At 36.4% G+C, this 15,573-nt stretch overlaps 1 protein-coding gene across 3 annotated transcripts in view; it reads left to right on the top strand.

Moving 5' to 3' along the window:
- Positions 1-15,573, top strand: part of Klu (zinc finger protein klumpfuss) — a 66,496-nt gene that overhangs the window by 25,667 nt on the left and 25,256 nt on the right. The gene's annotated exons all lie outside the window — the stretch shown is intronic.

Raw genomic sequence — 15,573 nt, 5'->3', positions numbered from 1 at the left:
TATAAGAATACTTTTAAATGATCTCAATTTAATATAATAGAGCAAAGAAGTTAGTCATGCAAAATATATATTTTAAAATTTGCATTATAAAATTGGTATTTCTTTCAAGAACTTGGCTTCACATTAATCTGTGAATTGTGGAAAATTGTTATGTGTGCTTTGTGTACTCATTGTCGGACACAGGATATTAATGCTCTAAATAAACCTATTAACGAACTTTGTATCACATCTCAGCTACAGGATGACGTTGATCGTTCTAGCCGCGAGATATAGATACACGAGCGCGGAGGTTGAAGTCGTTAATCACAACACCGTAAAGCTTAACCGGGCGCGCGTGCCGGGTGGGTGAGAGCGAGGGTCGCACGAGGATAACACGGAGGGTTGGTTTCACCGGCCTTGACCGTGAATCCACCCCCCCCTCCCTCCCAACACGGCACGGAGTTGCACAGGTCGGTTGGGTTCGTTCCACGGCACAATGCACACGGGCGCGCTGTGTGCGGTATGTCGTCTCGTCTCGCTCTTCCTCCACTCCCGCTGGAAATCAATATCGCTCTCCGCTCGTGCACCAGCAGAAGCTGCGTCGCGCCTACGGACCGATCCACTCCAGCCAGGCGACTCGGATGTATAGTGTTCTGGCTCGCATTGAAAAATATATCACGGTTTATCGCAATTACGTATTACTTTGTTTATGCATTACGGATATGTCAAATAAATTTACGCGAAAGATGGATCAAAGATCGGCTGTTGGCGCGCTAATATGACGCTAGGATACGAATTTTAAGTAATTCCAAATTATTTCAAACAAATGTATTCAAATTCTGTATTTAAAAAATGTCAATTTTAATTCGTCGTTGCGTGACATTTGGGTTTACGAGTCACGAAATTGGGATACAAAATTCCACTCGATTATAGTTTCTCGCGATAAATGAAAGTCAGTGGCCATAAGATGCAAAGGGCTTATTCAAACTGTAACAAACGAATATTGCAGCGAAAGCTACATCACAAGCTTCAAATTGGAGCGAAGCTCATCCGTGCGGATGAACCATGAAGTACACCCGCATTAATAAATTGCATCATTTGCTGCGACAAGCAATATCTAACTCGAATGTATTATTAGCGAATGTTATTGCGACTGGTACAATATTTCTGTTAATGGATCCCTCGAATCTTCCGCAGGACTTTAGATTGCTTACAAGTAAAATGATATACGACAATCTGTCTTTCGAGGCCGAAAGGTGCCAAACATAGATATTCTCTCTGTTATAATCTAAAGCCGTTAATCTTGGAGATTATTCGCCATAATCGTAGCGCGACACGAAGCTCCTACATTTATCTTATTATGTTTGCAAGCGTCAATATTTTGCTTTAACATTACTTATACGATTCCACCGATTTAGAAACTTCTTTTTAATTATCCTCATAATAAATGTAATAAATATTAAATTGATAATTCATTCATTTCTTACAGTATAATTTAACTTGTCGCAGTTTAATTATAAGTCTCAGTTCAATCAAGTATAATATTAATTGACAACAATACGGACTGTTAGTTTTTTTTATGATAAAAACTGAAAAGCACAAAGGAAAACACAATTAAAATTAACCAATGTTAATGAGACCGGCTCTGATAGGCAACCAGAGTCTATCTACCGTTGGGCGTATAATATTGCGATGTGCCTGGGACAGGCAGCAGCCGGGTATATCTATCAATATTTTATATGCCGGTATCACGATGTCTAATACTCCCACTAACGTTGCGACGCGGCGGATTTAACGGAGTAATTAACGCCCACGCACATCTTCATATCGCCAAGTGTCGCAATTGCCTTTCGCCGCAATTCGCCACTTTAATGTAAGCAGATCGTACCGGCACTACCGGCAATCCGATGGCGAAGGTACGCAACGGACGTGATGTAGCGATTCACGATTTCCGGCGACGAATTTTTCGCCTTTTCCTCGCCAACGAGGATCGTTAATTGCCTATCGGCACGAGATCGCGCTTTGTCGCGACTCGTACATACGGCTAAAACAAAAATCGACGTCCACGCGAGACAAGCTGCATGTTTACTGTTAATTGGACGATGGTGAATTTGCATTTTAATCGATCGCCAGTTCGAAGCCGCTAGCGCGCGTTTTATTTACCCGTGAATCACGTTTTTTGAAATTTCCAATGTGGTAGGAGACTCGTTGTGCGGGTGCTTATACGAAAACAGTCAATGTCCGGCAATTTGAAAACTAATAAGTGGTAATCGATTATCCCCGCTACTCCCAATAACATCCTTTAGCCTTTCGTTAACACGGTTTTGGCACACGGCATAACATGTTCACGGTGTGATGCGATAACCCGCCTCTAATTTAAAATCGTTGCGCAATATGTTTATAGACGGATTTACGTAGATGTTGCAGTTTATCATACAGCTTACAGTGTTAAAATTTGTTTCTATATACTGTCTAGAGCAAAATTCGATAACGCGTATCGAAGTGCAAAGATCCCAGACATTTTTATACTTTGTTTGTTATTTACATGGAGAAAGTTCGCAAGGTGCTTCGCACTCGCCGCCGCTCGCGCTCCCTCGCCCGGAATTTCCGATGTTTATATAGGTCAGGATGAGATGCGCGTGGCGCCTATCGATCGACCCTGGAATGAGTTCAAGGTCGCGCATCTCGCGTTTCAGAGGCTGCACTGCTCTCTCGTGTTAGTATAAACTACTACCACATTCGCATGCTGAATATACGAGCGATAAACGTAAAGCTTGTCAGACTTTTCAAAGTGATCCCGAACATCCGGAGTGTTTGCATCGACATATTTCATTGGCGCAAAAAAAAAGTAGCTCGTATAATATAACGCGTGATGCTACTGTTTTAATATACCCATTATAGAAAAGAAGTAAAGATATTTTTATGCTTATAATCTTTCTTATAGTATTTTGTACATGAAACAAATTATGTGTGCCATATATATACTTGTCGATTAAAATTAAAGTTACATATGGAGGGGTAAGTCAATATTTAAAAAAATTTGACTTACACCACTATGGCTCTTAACCTTCCATATGTATAATGACACGATCCGAATACAAAGATATTAAAATGTATAAAATACTAAAATCAAATGCAAAATTGGAAATCGAACATTATTCGGTACGTCAAGATTGAATATTAAATTATGTATATGTGTGTACACACAATATTGATATCATATTATAAAAGCTGTTTTATCCTCGATAACAAATCTTCTTTCGTATGCGCGTACTAACATCGCGTCGTATTTAACGCGTTTCATAATTCATAAGATTTTTTTATACAACATAATATATGCTAGTAATTCTTATATAATATCTCCATAAATGTACATAACTGGTTTCTCTGATTGTAAAATATGGCCGCGAAGATCACCTTCCAAAGTATTACGACGATAAATTACTTACACAAATATATAATAAATTACACTTTGGCATTGTTATAGGCGCTTATGTGTCTTCACAACGTTTTGTATAGAATATAAAAATATTCAACTAAGATGTATGTGTCAAAGATTTTCCAAAGTAATACTATGAAATATAATAATTTAGAATATATATATATATATATATAGAAAATATAATACAAATTAAATAAAAACGAATTTATTATCCTAGACTCTTGGCTCTTGTTCATTTTTTACAAAATGAAAGATGTGTATTGTTACGTGGCAATATTCCTTTCCTTTACCTATTGTATAATGGAAAGTGCAAGATTAATAAAACTTTGACAGAATAAAATACGTTATATTTATTTAGATTATTGCTTGAAGTTAATACGACGCGATAAAGGCTTAAAGATGTATCTCAACCACACTACGCGAACGCACTGATTTCAGTCATTTAGCACGATAACATTCGACTCTCGCGCTCGAAGCGTTAATCTCCGGACCGATTCTCATCGTTCTCGTTTTCCCTCGCCTATCGTCATCCCTCTTCTTCATCCTTCTCCTTTCATCTTGCGGTTTGCTCGTTTCCGCAACCGTTGCTACCGATGAACGATCGCCGGCGCTAGGAAAACGATCATTCTCTATGGTCGAACAGGTAGCTGGGTTGGGCTTGGGTCGTTAAGTAGGTGTATGTACCTGCCGCGCGCGATCGCAAAGTTGCCGAAGTGCTATTCAGCTACCGGAGTTAACAAGTTGAATCAAGCTTCTCTCGTCCGACTCTCGCGGTCATCCACCCTTCCTCTCGCTTCTCTAGGCACGAAAGTATCGAAGAGAAAATCGATTTGGAAATTATCGAGTTGAAGAAACATGTTACAATTGATCTTTTTTCGAAACACGTCGGGACTAATATGTCAGTTTTTTTTTTTTACGATTGATTAATGGACCGATTCTTAATTTATTCGTGGAACCATTGAAAAGTATATATTTACTTATGCTGATTAACAGTTAATCGTTATCATAATAATTGCGGCAGAATAAGAGCAATGTAAGTTTTGTAGACAGACCGGAAAATGGTTATCTTGCGTGTAATATTCTTGAAAAGTCCAGTCAACAAATCTATTTTAAATTTATATTCAATTATTTATATTTCAATATTTCTCGGTATTTTGAGACACTGAACTATAAAACGTCAATTTCCTTATGAACTAAGATTTGAATAGCCATTTTTAAAAATGTATTGAAACTAAGGAAAGGGGTATTACTTTGATTAATCAATCAAGCGTCGTTTATCTCTAGTCTCTAGTCTCCGCTTCTTCGTAAGACGCCGATCGATATGTATCCGTGCGGGAGAAAACGCATCGTGAGAGATATCGATATCTAACCACGCGCCTCGAACCGAAGATGAGGTGCATGAGGTCCCTTTACCTCTTCCCGCGCTCTTGTATTCACCGCTCGTATACATACAGAAGCGATTCTTATCGGAGATCGGATCGCCATCCTCTTCCTCTTACGGCAGCCTTACGTTTGACGTCCCGAGGCTCTCGGTCAGTGGTTCCCAAAGGATCGATGTTTCTCACATAGTATATGTGACGAAAAGCAATACTCCGCGAAATAGAATATACGTAAACAAATTGACATATCTTCAATGACTAAAGGAGAAATTAATTTTAAAATTTGTGCATTTATAAAATTTTGGATTCTTTGAACACCTGAATATTTTAAACTCCTGAAGAATTTAATAGTTTGTTAGATTTTTAAAATTCCCAATAAATCCTATTTCCATTAGTTTAAATAGGCTTTAAAAATTAACGATCATAGAACCTTTGGTACTTTTACGATTTTAAATTATTAAATTTTGGACTATTATTTTCTTGGCACTTTGGTTTTTATAAGCATTTAGATTTAGAGCGTACAGCGTGAATACATAAGTCTGTACATTTTTAATTCGATGAATATCAGAATACACAACGCATAGAGAACTTTTAGAGGCTGATAAGCAAAACAATATTTTTTTACGAATTTTATAATTTCTTCAATTTCAGTATTCAATCTCACAATTTCTCAATAATATGAGAAATAATATGAAGTTGATGCCTCAATGGAAATGTTCGTTCAGGATATCCGCTGTTGAACTACCCGAGATTAATTTCTTATCTGCGTCGATTGAACAGAAAAAATGATGTCATTAAATGTCAATGTTAAACAGTCGAGTCGCGAGTGGCTCAGATGCGCGCAAAATTTCGTTGCGTTCAAGGTTCACCCATTACACCTGTTACATGGTGGGCTTTTCAGATTCTTCTTCTCTCCTACCTCTCATTTGTAAGCATTTCGTCCCTCCTCTCGCCTCGAACTTCTTATTTGTTGGCGCGGCTGCCTCTAAACGTTCCTACCTACTTCTCGTCGGTCTTTCGGACCGCACGGCAATAAATTCTCCGTGTTGCTACTTCTTCCTTGTTGCTCTCCAAGTTTTTTTCCTCTCGTTTCTCCATCCTTTTGACCACTAATCTATTGTCTTTTCATCGACATTATAAACTGGAGGTACAAAAGATATACAAAGGTTTGAAAAAATGCCTCAAAATTCGAAAAATTAGACTCGAAAAAATATAGTTCAGTAATATTTCATTAATATTAAATTTTTTAATAATTGAATATAAATATAAAATAAATTTATTGAATATGTGATCAAGAATTTATGTGCAAGATAACTATTTTTTTATAATACTTATTAATACTTACAATATTTCAAGCAATAAGATTTTTCTAAATTATTTGAGTTTTTCAAAGATATCAACAAATTTTCATAGAGATTGTATACATCGTCTTTCTTTACTAATTTCAGCGGTCTAATTTTTCAAATTTTTGTTTTAATTTTATAGCATTTTCCCGTACTTATGCGAAGGGGATAATTAAATAGCGAATCTGCGAATGTAGAATTGTAGTCGAGATTATTGAAAGCCGTCCGTACTAACGCGCGTTAACGATATAAATTGTAATGGTAATTGTATAAACATTGCATTTGGCTGGATTTTCGAATGTTTGATGCCGTTAGATCTCAAACTACAGCTGTTCTATGAAACTGAGATGCGTTGGCTCGTGCGCGCGATTCGGAGCGTATAATTTAAAGCCCGATCACTACGGAAACATTCAATATTGACTCGAGTATGTAAACACCAAAAAATATTTAGGCTTTCGAGTACACTAGCGTCCCGAAAATCCTGGTCTCCAAATATTCGACTAGTCAAACATCCAGATGTTCAAACAAACCGCCGAATTAGTCACCTATCAATCGAATATCGAAAGATCAGATATAGTATGTAAGTAATCCTTAAAAATATAGCCTTTAAAACTTTTGGTATTTGTGTGTGTGTATATCATGAAATAAATATATGTTTTTTGATATCATAAAACTTTATATCAGATTTTAATATCCATTTTGTATTTTACGAGTTTTACTCCTATACTAAAACGTTACAAATTTTTCATTTTTACCATCATTAACAACCTAAAATGGCGAATATTTTCAAACTTTTCCAAAGAATAAATGTACCACCTAATACAAAATTAATAAAAAATTAATAGAAATATTATGTATTAAAGCAGAAATAAAACAAACAGAAATAAAAATTATTACGACCAATTCTACAACTAAATTTGTCTCTATCTTCTGTTTTCGACAATATTGTTATTGTCCATTACCATTTGTTTTATTCTCTGTTCGTTAAAATTACGAGCCACCTGTTACTTGTTCTTATTCTCGCAGCTTAATTCGTTATTTAATTTCTTTATTCTTGATATGTAATATTTTAAATATAATTGAATTTAATATAATTGAAGTATTATACTTCGAAAAGGGGGGGGGAGAAAGAAAGAGAGAAAAATTTACCTAGTTTAGTATTTTTTCCTCAAGGCTATTTTATTTAATAGCTATTTTGAATGGTACATTAAAATAAAATACCCTGTACATCTACCTTGCAGGTACCACCATTTTACACCATCGCGCCATCATCACTTTTTGTCGTCGTATGCTATTATTATTTCAGTTTATACCCGGTTAGCCATGTAGAAGAATTGAGTGCAAGTATGAGGCGCCAGGTGTCTTCTTCGAAAAAGTAGCTACGGGCTCGATACTGGTCGCGCGAATTCAGACACATCGAGCTGTAGTGATTAATTTTAATTGGCCCATCTGTCCTGCCAAACCGCGCGTATACCTCCCTTTTTCAATATCTGCCTTAAAAGGATGACTTTATCGATCGTGATTTATATATATGGTGTGATTTATGTATGGCGATTCTTTTTGAGCGAATTCGCATAAAGATTCGTACACTACTGATAAAGATCATCAGCTTGATAAAGTATTTTCTGTCGTCTATTTTGTTGACAGCTGCAACAACGTTATAAATCCCATCGAGATCTCATTCGGATTAACTAACTTTTTCTACATTTATATTCATTGTAGATGAATGAATATTAATTTTATTACATTAATTACACGTAATAAAGTGTCATTCTGTTTAATATTTTTAGGAAAATGTGTGTGTTAGAAATAATATCTTGACTAGATTCTGGTTTACTTGGACTCTTTGCTGATACTAATTAGCTCTAGTTACTATTTTAGTTACCTGGTTACTACCAATAAAGAGAATGCTCCACTTTGAAATTTGTTCGACGGATGGAAACGAATTCCATCGAACTGGGTCATTTACTTAAAGTTTTATCGATCACTGCGAAAACACTGCTTGAAAATTCTTTATTTACATTGTTGGTGATTAATTTTCAAGAATTTCAAGTCATTATGCACGATTAACTTTGTCACGCTCGATCAGATAGAACATTTTTTCTAAAAACGGAATGTTTCTGTCGAATTAAACAAGTATATAACATGCTTTCTTTCTGTTTTTTTATATTAATTTACATATGTATAAATAATATTAATTTATTATCGCGGATTGAATTACTTTTATTTACTACGTAATATATAATATTGCAAAATCCAAACGATACTGCGAGAGTTATTTTCAATTAATAATTATAATTTTCACACATTTAGTATGTGTTACTGCTTATTAGATATTGAAAGCGTGTATCTGCTATTATAATAGTAAAACTCATATGGATATTTAATAACAGATACATAGACAACAAGTAGAAACCTTTGGCCGCTTCCTCCGTCCGTATCTCCATAGAGATTTATCATTTTTTAGTCAGAAAAATGGACGAAAAACCGTCTTCTGCGCTTCCGGACGTCTTCTGTAGACCGCGCACTTCCTTGATAAGATCGCTCCTTCTTGCGTGGTATTAAACTCTAATCTCCGAAGGGAAGCGGCTAACCAATGCGGAAGGCGATTGCTGTACCGCGCTTTCAAAATTGTATTACGAAAAGTATGCAGAGAAATTAATATGTATCATATTCTACAATCCATTATGTTATCAGATCGTTCCAAATTGATCAATTTAAATTAATTGTTATTTGGTTAAAAACAAAATTAATTTTAATAGTGTTTGCGGGATTTTCCGTTATTATAATTATGATTTCCGTAGTACGATTCAAGAGTTGTTCGTTATCTTTTCCTCACATAATTCGTAGACTACAAATTACGCGGTTCCTATCGGTATAAATTACAAGTTACTATCAATTTTTTTATTTTGAATAGTTTGGCTTTTCAGGCATTCTATCTTTGTCCCTTTAATGACAATATCTTATTTTCGAATTACTGAATTTCTCACATCGGAATTTACAAGACCTAGAAGAATCTTCTGGTTCGCTGTGGACAAATAAAGATAAGACAGTCATTTCGATAAAAAAATATTACTTGTTTTATCTTTTTTTCCACGCAATATTGTACAATGCACACGATGATATTGAACGGAATTATTTGCGGAATTATCGTGCTTGTTTATCTACAATATTATATGTTTGTATATATCTTGTTTAATATTGAACATTTATATTTTCCGCTCATTTCGAAATAATGTAAAGTGTGCATCGTAATTATGAAAATATATATATTTATGCAAGCTATGTATTAAAATAAGTATAATTATTGTTGCGTCGCAATAACATCTATTTTTAAAATTATGGTATCTCTTATAATCAATAAATAATTATTATTACTCGAAACTGTTCGATGAATTTACATTATTTAATATATTTTCATTATATTTACCGATTCTTCCACGTATAGAAACTGTAATTCGAAGTTTAGTTTAATTATAGAAAAAGGACAAAGTTGATTCTTCACGTGTTAGATAATTTTCTGCTGCGTGATGAGTTTTCTTATCTTTGCTTGAGGCGTTGAAGTGCGAAGTACGAATTGGAAAATATTATAGATACGCGGCGAAACAGATATTTATCGATTACTTTCGCCATCGTTGACAAACAAATACAACAGCCGCATTGCAATAATTACAAAACAAATTTCAGATTTTAGAAAATTAGAATTGATATTTGTTAAACTTATAATATGATAGTTAATTGTTTCACTATCTTGAGACATGATATTAATTTACATTTTTCTCTCTCTCTTTTTTCTCCCGATTTGATATTGAATGAAAGCATTATATCTTTACACATATATCTTTATTTACAAGCCTATCTAAACCGACATATTTGTTTTATATATTTAGCTGGATAATGTCAAATTGCTCAAAGCAATAATTTATGCAAACAATTGTGTAATTTAGATTTTGGCATTCAATTTATGTAATTGGCACGTAAAATTCTCGTTCATAGGATATTTTATCAGGAAATTCGGCGCAAGAGAAGTTCTTCGTACGCTCAAAACCGTTCATAGTTAGGGCGAGACATTTACTGTACCGCAACGAAGTTAAAGTTACAAGGAGCCTATTCTAGGTTTAATGCACCTGCGACTACAGTTTTACGACTGGCTCTGGGAGATCGACGTCTCCTTGCGAAAATAGAACGTCATTTGGGACATTGTCGCAGTTCTCCATGCGTGTGAGCAATGAGGATGCGAAACGGGATGAACGAAGATAGCCGCAGGAAAAAGAGAGAAAGCCTTCGGTGCCGACAGTGACAGCAATGATTTAGAAAACGGTGTCCGCCAACGCGCAAAAGCGCGTACGCAATTTCAGAGCTGAAGCTCGCCCCACACACTATATCTCGCGCCGAATAGAATGAACCCTAGTTCATGAAAATAAATCATATAGAAATAACTTATAATTAATATTCCTTTAGTAATCTGATGCTTTTATGCGCTCCTATTTATTTAGTATTTCGATTACTATGCTTTTATATATATGTATAATTAGGAATATATAATTAAGAATAATACTTATTCATGGGAATTACTAAGTTAATATTAGCGGTTACCGTGGGATTAATGTAAAAATTTTTAATTAGCTATTCCTAACATACTATAGTGTCCCGTTAAGACTTACGCGTCGGTACGACGTGGAGGCGGTGACTTCTAAAACATGAAGAAATCGAGGGTTAATGCCTTTTGTTTGTCTTGGCGGAATCTCGACGAAGTGAGTAGCTCATTTGCAATTTCGTTCGCTCGAGAACAGTCTCGTAAGAGATCTCGAGAATGCCACGAAAACTCTCCAGGCATTTGCGTCGCACACATATCACTAACGTTTCTTCATCATCATCCTACGTCTTTTTGCATTGTCGGAAAATAGACACCGACAGAAATTATCTATAGGAATCCCGGAGAGAGAAAATTTCTAGAAAAAAGCTCGAATATCGAGAGTATAATAAAACGCCGCGATTATATACATGTACCGAAAGAAAAGAATCACGTGATATTCTTAGGCGATTTATCGTCTTGGAAAAGCTAGAAGAGAAATCTGCCGCTCTCGCGGCTCTTCTTCTCTCGGCGCTTATTTCCATTAATTCTGAAGCGATGGGTCCGAAGAAGGAGTCCTTCCGGAGGACGATGTCGACGGCGCGGCGTCGCGTGGGGCCGCCATTATGTGGGCAAGTGGAATAGCCATAATATCTCGCGGGGCCTCCGCGGAAGGCCGTAACGCAATAATGTGTCGACTTTATGCGACAATTATCGCAAAGGCTCATGGCGCGGAAAGACGACGAAACCGCCGGCGAGATCGCATTAACCGGCGTATGGTGAGCGTCTCAGCGTGTGGCACCTGTCCGGTCTTTCCTCTCTTTTTCTTCCACCCTCCTGCACGCTTTACCTTCGTCCTTGTGCAGACACATCGCCATTAGGACTTCTTTTCTCTCGAGATCCTTCTCCGAAGAGTCTTCGGAGTGTCCGTTGCGACATAAGAAAGGCCTCCCACTGACGTGCGATCATTGTGCTCTGGTTCCCTAGCCTTTTGTGATTATACCGCATATCTTTGGCCTTCCGGTTAGAGCAAATATCTGTATCATTGTTGAAAAAAAACTTTCGAAACCATTAGGACTAAATTTTGTATTATTTTAATCTTCCTGAATTTAAATAACAGAAGAAAAATTTTATAATATACTTGAAATTAGAATGTTTTAAAGATTTTGGATTTAAAAACTGTAAAACTTCTCAAAAAGCTTGAATTTCCTCGTAATATTGCATCTTTAATGACAAAAAACGTCGAAATTAATACGTCTCTTTTCTACAGAAGCACGAATAGATAGCACGAGATATTGGCATGATAAATTATCACGTTACATAAAATAGAACGATATTACGAGAACGGTGAAAATCGGTCAGATTATCTTTAACACGATTTGCACAAAACAAATCGGCCGTTAATTGAGTCAGTAATCAAACGGTACGTATTAGTCATCATCTTTTACGCGGATGAAAGTATCACCGCGTAAAATCAGGCGTACCGACGTAATAGCCGTGACTACCGCACAAGTTATTCGATCCCGTGTTTGTGCGACAGACCATATCAAACCGATAATTATCAACCTCGATTGCAGACCGGAGATAGCGGGTGCTGTTCGCAAAACCGCGCAAAATCTCAGTAGGTTTAATGGCGTTACTGCGACTTCGTGAAGTTCTTCTCACAACGAGTTCTTGCGTGCACGAGCTCTTCTTTCTTGGAAAGTCGATTCTTCGAGAGCTCACGTTAAGGCGACGGAGATACAGAATAAAGTAATATAGTGACTAAAGCTGGCGCAATATCGCTGTTGTAAAATAAACGAGCTCAGACCGTGATAATTTTTCTATAATGCATCTTATCGTGAGAGTAACTTTATCTGCAATAATAATTGCGCTTTAGAACACAAGAGTACCGTTGGAGTAATATTTTTTACTTCAGCGATCAGAACTATAGCTATAATTTTATTATAACACTTGAGTATAATGTTGTAATAGTTTTCTTAACGTATGAATTAGCTTTATAATAATGATTTGATATTAGCGCGCAAGAAATATCACAATAATTCCGCTACTGTGCAGAAATACTGTACAAAAATCACACGTGCTACTATAATTTTCTTTCATACAAATGATAAAGCATATCAAAGTGATAATTATCTCGATTCATCGAGTCGGAGATAATCAGCTGTTGTTCGCGTAACGATGAGCATTTGACGCGTAAAACGACAACAAAGTCGTCGTTTTCATATATTAAATTTTTTCATATATTAAATTATTGTAATCATACATGGCGATAATTTAATATCGTAATATTTGGTTCAACTCACGACAGAGATACGAACACGTCTGTGTGCGTAAAATTTCACGAAATGCTTCGAGCTTAATTCCTCACAGCGAGTGATACCTTCACCTTATTCTTTAGTGTAGATTCTACGCTGATCAATAACTAGCAAGTACCAACAAATTAAGTAATAATCTGTGCAGATGAAATAAGCTGAACCAAACATATCCCTAAACTCTTATGAGAAACGAAATGTTTAAAATGAAAAAATTGCCTAAATCCAGTTATACTATTATTTACAATGTATGTACGCAGCGGCATTTTAATGCTTACGTCTGTAAGATCACTGCTTAAGCCAGAATTTACAAGAGACCAAACTTTAGAAAGCCAAACTCGCGCGAAAGTGGAACGAACGTTAAGTTAAATAGTTAAAAGATACAATTCTTTTATTATTGAGTGCACACAATTAGGATCCATATAGGAATAAAAAGCACTGTTATAAGTAAGATCGTAAAATAAATATGGTTTAATAAAAGTTTCGTGACAAATCTTTAACGCGATGCTCCTGGAATGAATGCAATAAACTCTGTTCGTTGATGATTTCGAGAAAGTTAGCAATTCCGTATGCTGGAACCACGTGGCATTAGACCTTGTAACAAGTTCTCCCGCGCAAGTTCCGTTGGAATTCCCGACGATTGCACCGGAGATGAAAGTGGTGCGTTTTACTTCGTAATAAATCGTTGGTATTAATGAGTCGCGGGCGAGATGAAAGTCGGTGTATTCAGACAGTTAATCGATCGGCTCATTTTAGCAAAGTGTATCACGTGCAGCGGCGAGAAGCGCGGAAAGAAGCGTGTTTGTCGCCCCACCGGTGCATTCGTCAAAATCTTCGTAATTATTTTTGATAAATGAACGAGGGGCACACGGCGCACGGTCGTTCGAGACGGCTCGAGGTATGCAGTCAATTCAGTGATTTTCGCCGGCGATGTGGGCTGAATGCAATTAAAAATGTGTCATTGTTATTAACGACTTCTTGATTTTTTCTTCGAGTCGAGGTAACAGGAAAGTCGTCCGAATGGGGAGGGGGAAAGCCAGCGATTAAAACAAGTTAATAAGCGTTAATTAAATCGGCGGGCTGTAAAATCGCGATCGAGAGGCGCATTTTCTTAATTGCATCCGCAGGCGTGTTCCTTTTTTGTTTTTTGTTTCTTTTTTGGCTTACATTTTATGTATTCCGGCTTCGATAAAAAATTCATTTGTGATAATTACCCGTCGTGGATTTAAGGAAAGTCAACGGTATTCCAAATATAGGATAAAAGATCGCGATGTTTAATTTCGAACAAAATTACCAACGTTGAATCGCACACTAATGTGCATCAATTAACGAACTCGACGTTTCGATCGACGGTCCTCTTTTGAAGAGATAATTTCCAATTTCCTATTAATTCGTAACATACTGATCTCCTTTTCATTCGATCTCACGTCAATTTCCAAAATCAACTATTTACGCTAACGAATCATTCTTCTTTAATTAAAAGAAGATATAAATAAAAAGTAAACTTTAACTTTCGCTATGTTTCAAATGTTCCATCTATATCGAATACATCTATAGGGTAAATTCAGGTAAGATGACTATAGAGGAAAAATGGTCAATCTAGCTCGCCATGAAACATCGAATGAACGTGGGTTGGCCACCTTTCCTCTATGGCCATCTTACCCGAGTTTACCCTATCAATCTAGTAATCTAGTTCTTATTTTTACTTTTTTTACACTCTTAAATTGAGTTGTATCTTACTTTCATGTTTCTTCAAATATTTATTGCACTATCACTCATAAAAACGAATGTACGTTATGTGTAAATGATATATGAGCGGTCGCAGCATATTGTCAATGAGTCCGTGGATTCGCTAAGCCCAAATAACTGTAAGTACAGACCAATTACCCCTGCGGGATCCAACGGATCAGAATGAGACAGTGTCGCAGCAACACGCTTTGAAGCGTTTATTCGCCGAACCAGCAGTATTTTTCTTTCCACATTGCTAAGTCGTAGACACAGGTCGGAATTCCGTACGACGTCTGGCAGGTTAAGCGATTACTGACGTGCAATCGCGACTGTTTTATAACTTTTTTCTCTTTACTTCCATTTTTTTCCCTATCCCGCTCGTCTACATCGATCTCGGCGAAGCGCGAAAGGAAATCGCTGCGAAACATCTTTATAGCGGCAATCAAACCGTGTTTCCTCGCGGAGAAACTCACGCCCGAACGGAGGGATCGGTTAATCCGTTGCCACCGATGAAGCCATAAAACGAAAAGTTCGTGAAAACGAGGAATGCGACCGGCTGCCCGGTAGGCTTAGCGGAAAAACGGATGACACGGTAGCATAAATCAGTTTCTATCATACGTCTACTAGTCAGAAATATGAAAGAGTGGATAAATGCAATTAGTAAGGAAAAGTAAGACTAAAGGAATGTACGTTCGAATCTTTTTGGGAATTAAGATTATTATTATAAGACAATCTTATATGCATTTATTTGTTTAATTATTTACCTACTTACTTATTTATTTTATATATTGATATTAATGTATTTAAAAACGGC

The sequence above is a fragment of the Temnothorax nylanderi genome, unplaced genomic scaffold (assembly GCF_030848795.1).
Source record: "Temnothorax nylanderi isolate EJ_2023f unplaced genomic scaffold, tnyl_v1.0 TNYL_tig0002_pilon, whole genome shotgun sequence".
Lineage (NCBI taxonomy): Eukaryota > Metazoa > Arthropoda > Insecta > Hymenoptera > Formicidae > Temnothorax > Temnothorax nylanderi.
The sequence above is the reverse complement of the archived record's forward strand: the minus strand, read 5'-3'. Positions and strand labels throughout refer to the sequence as shown.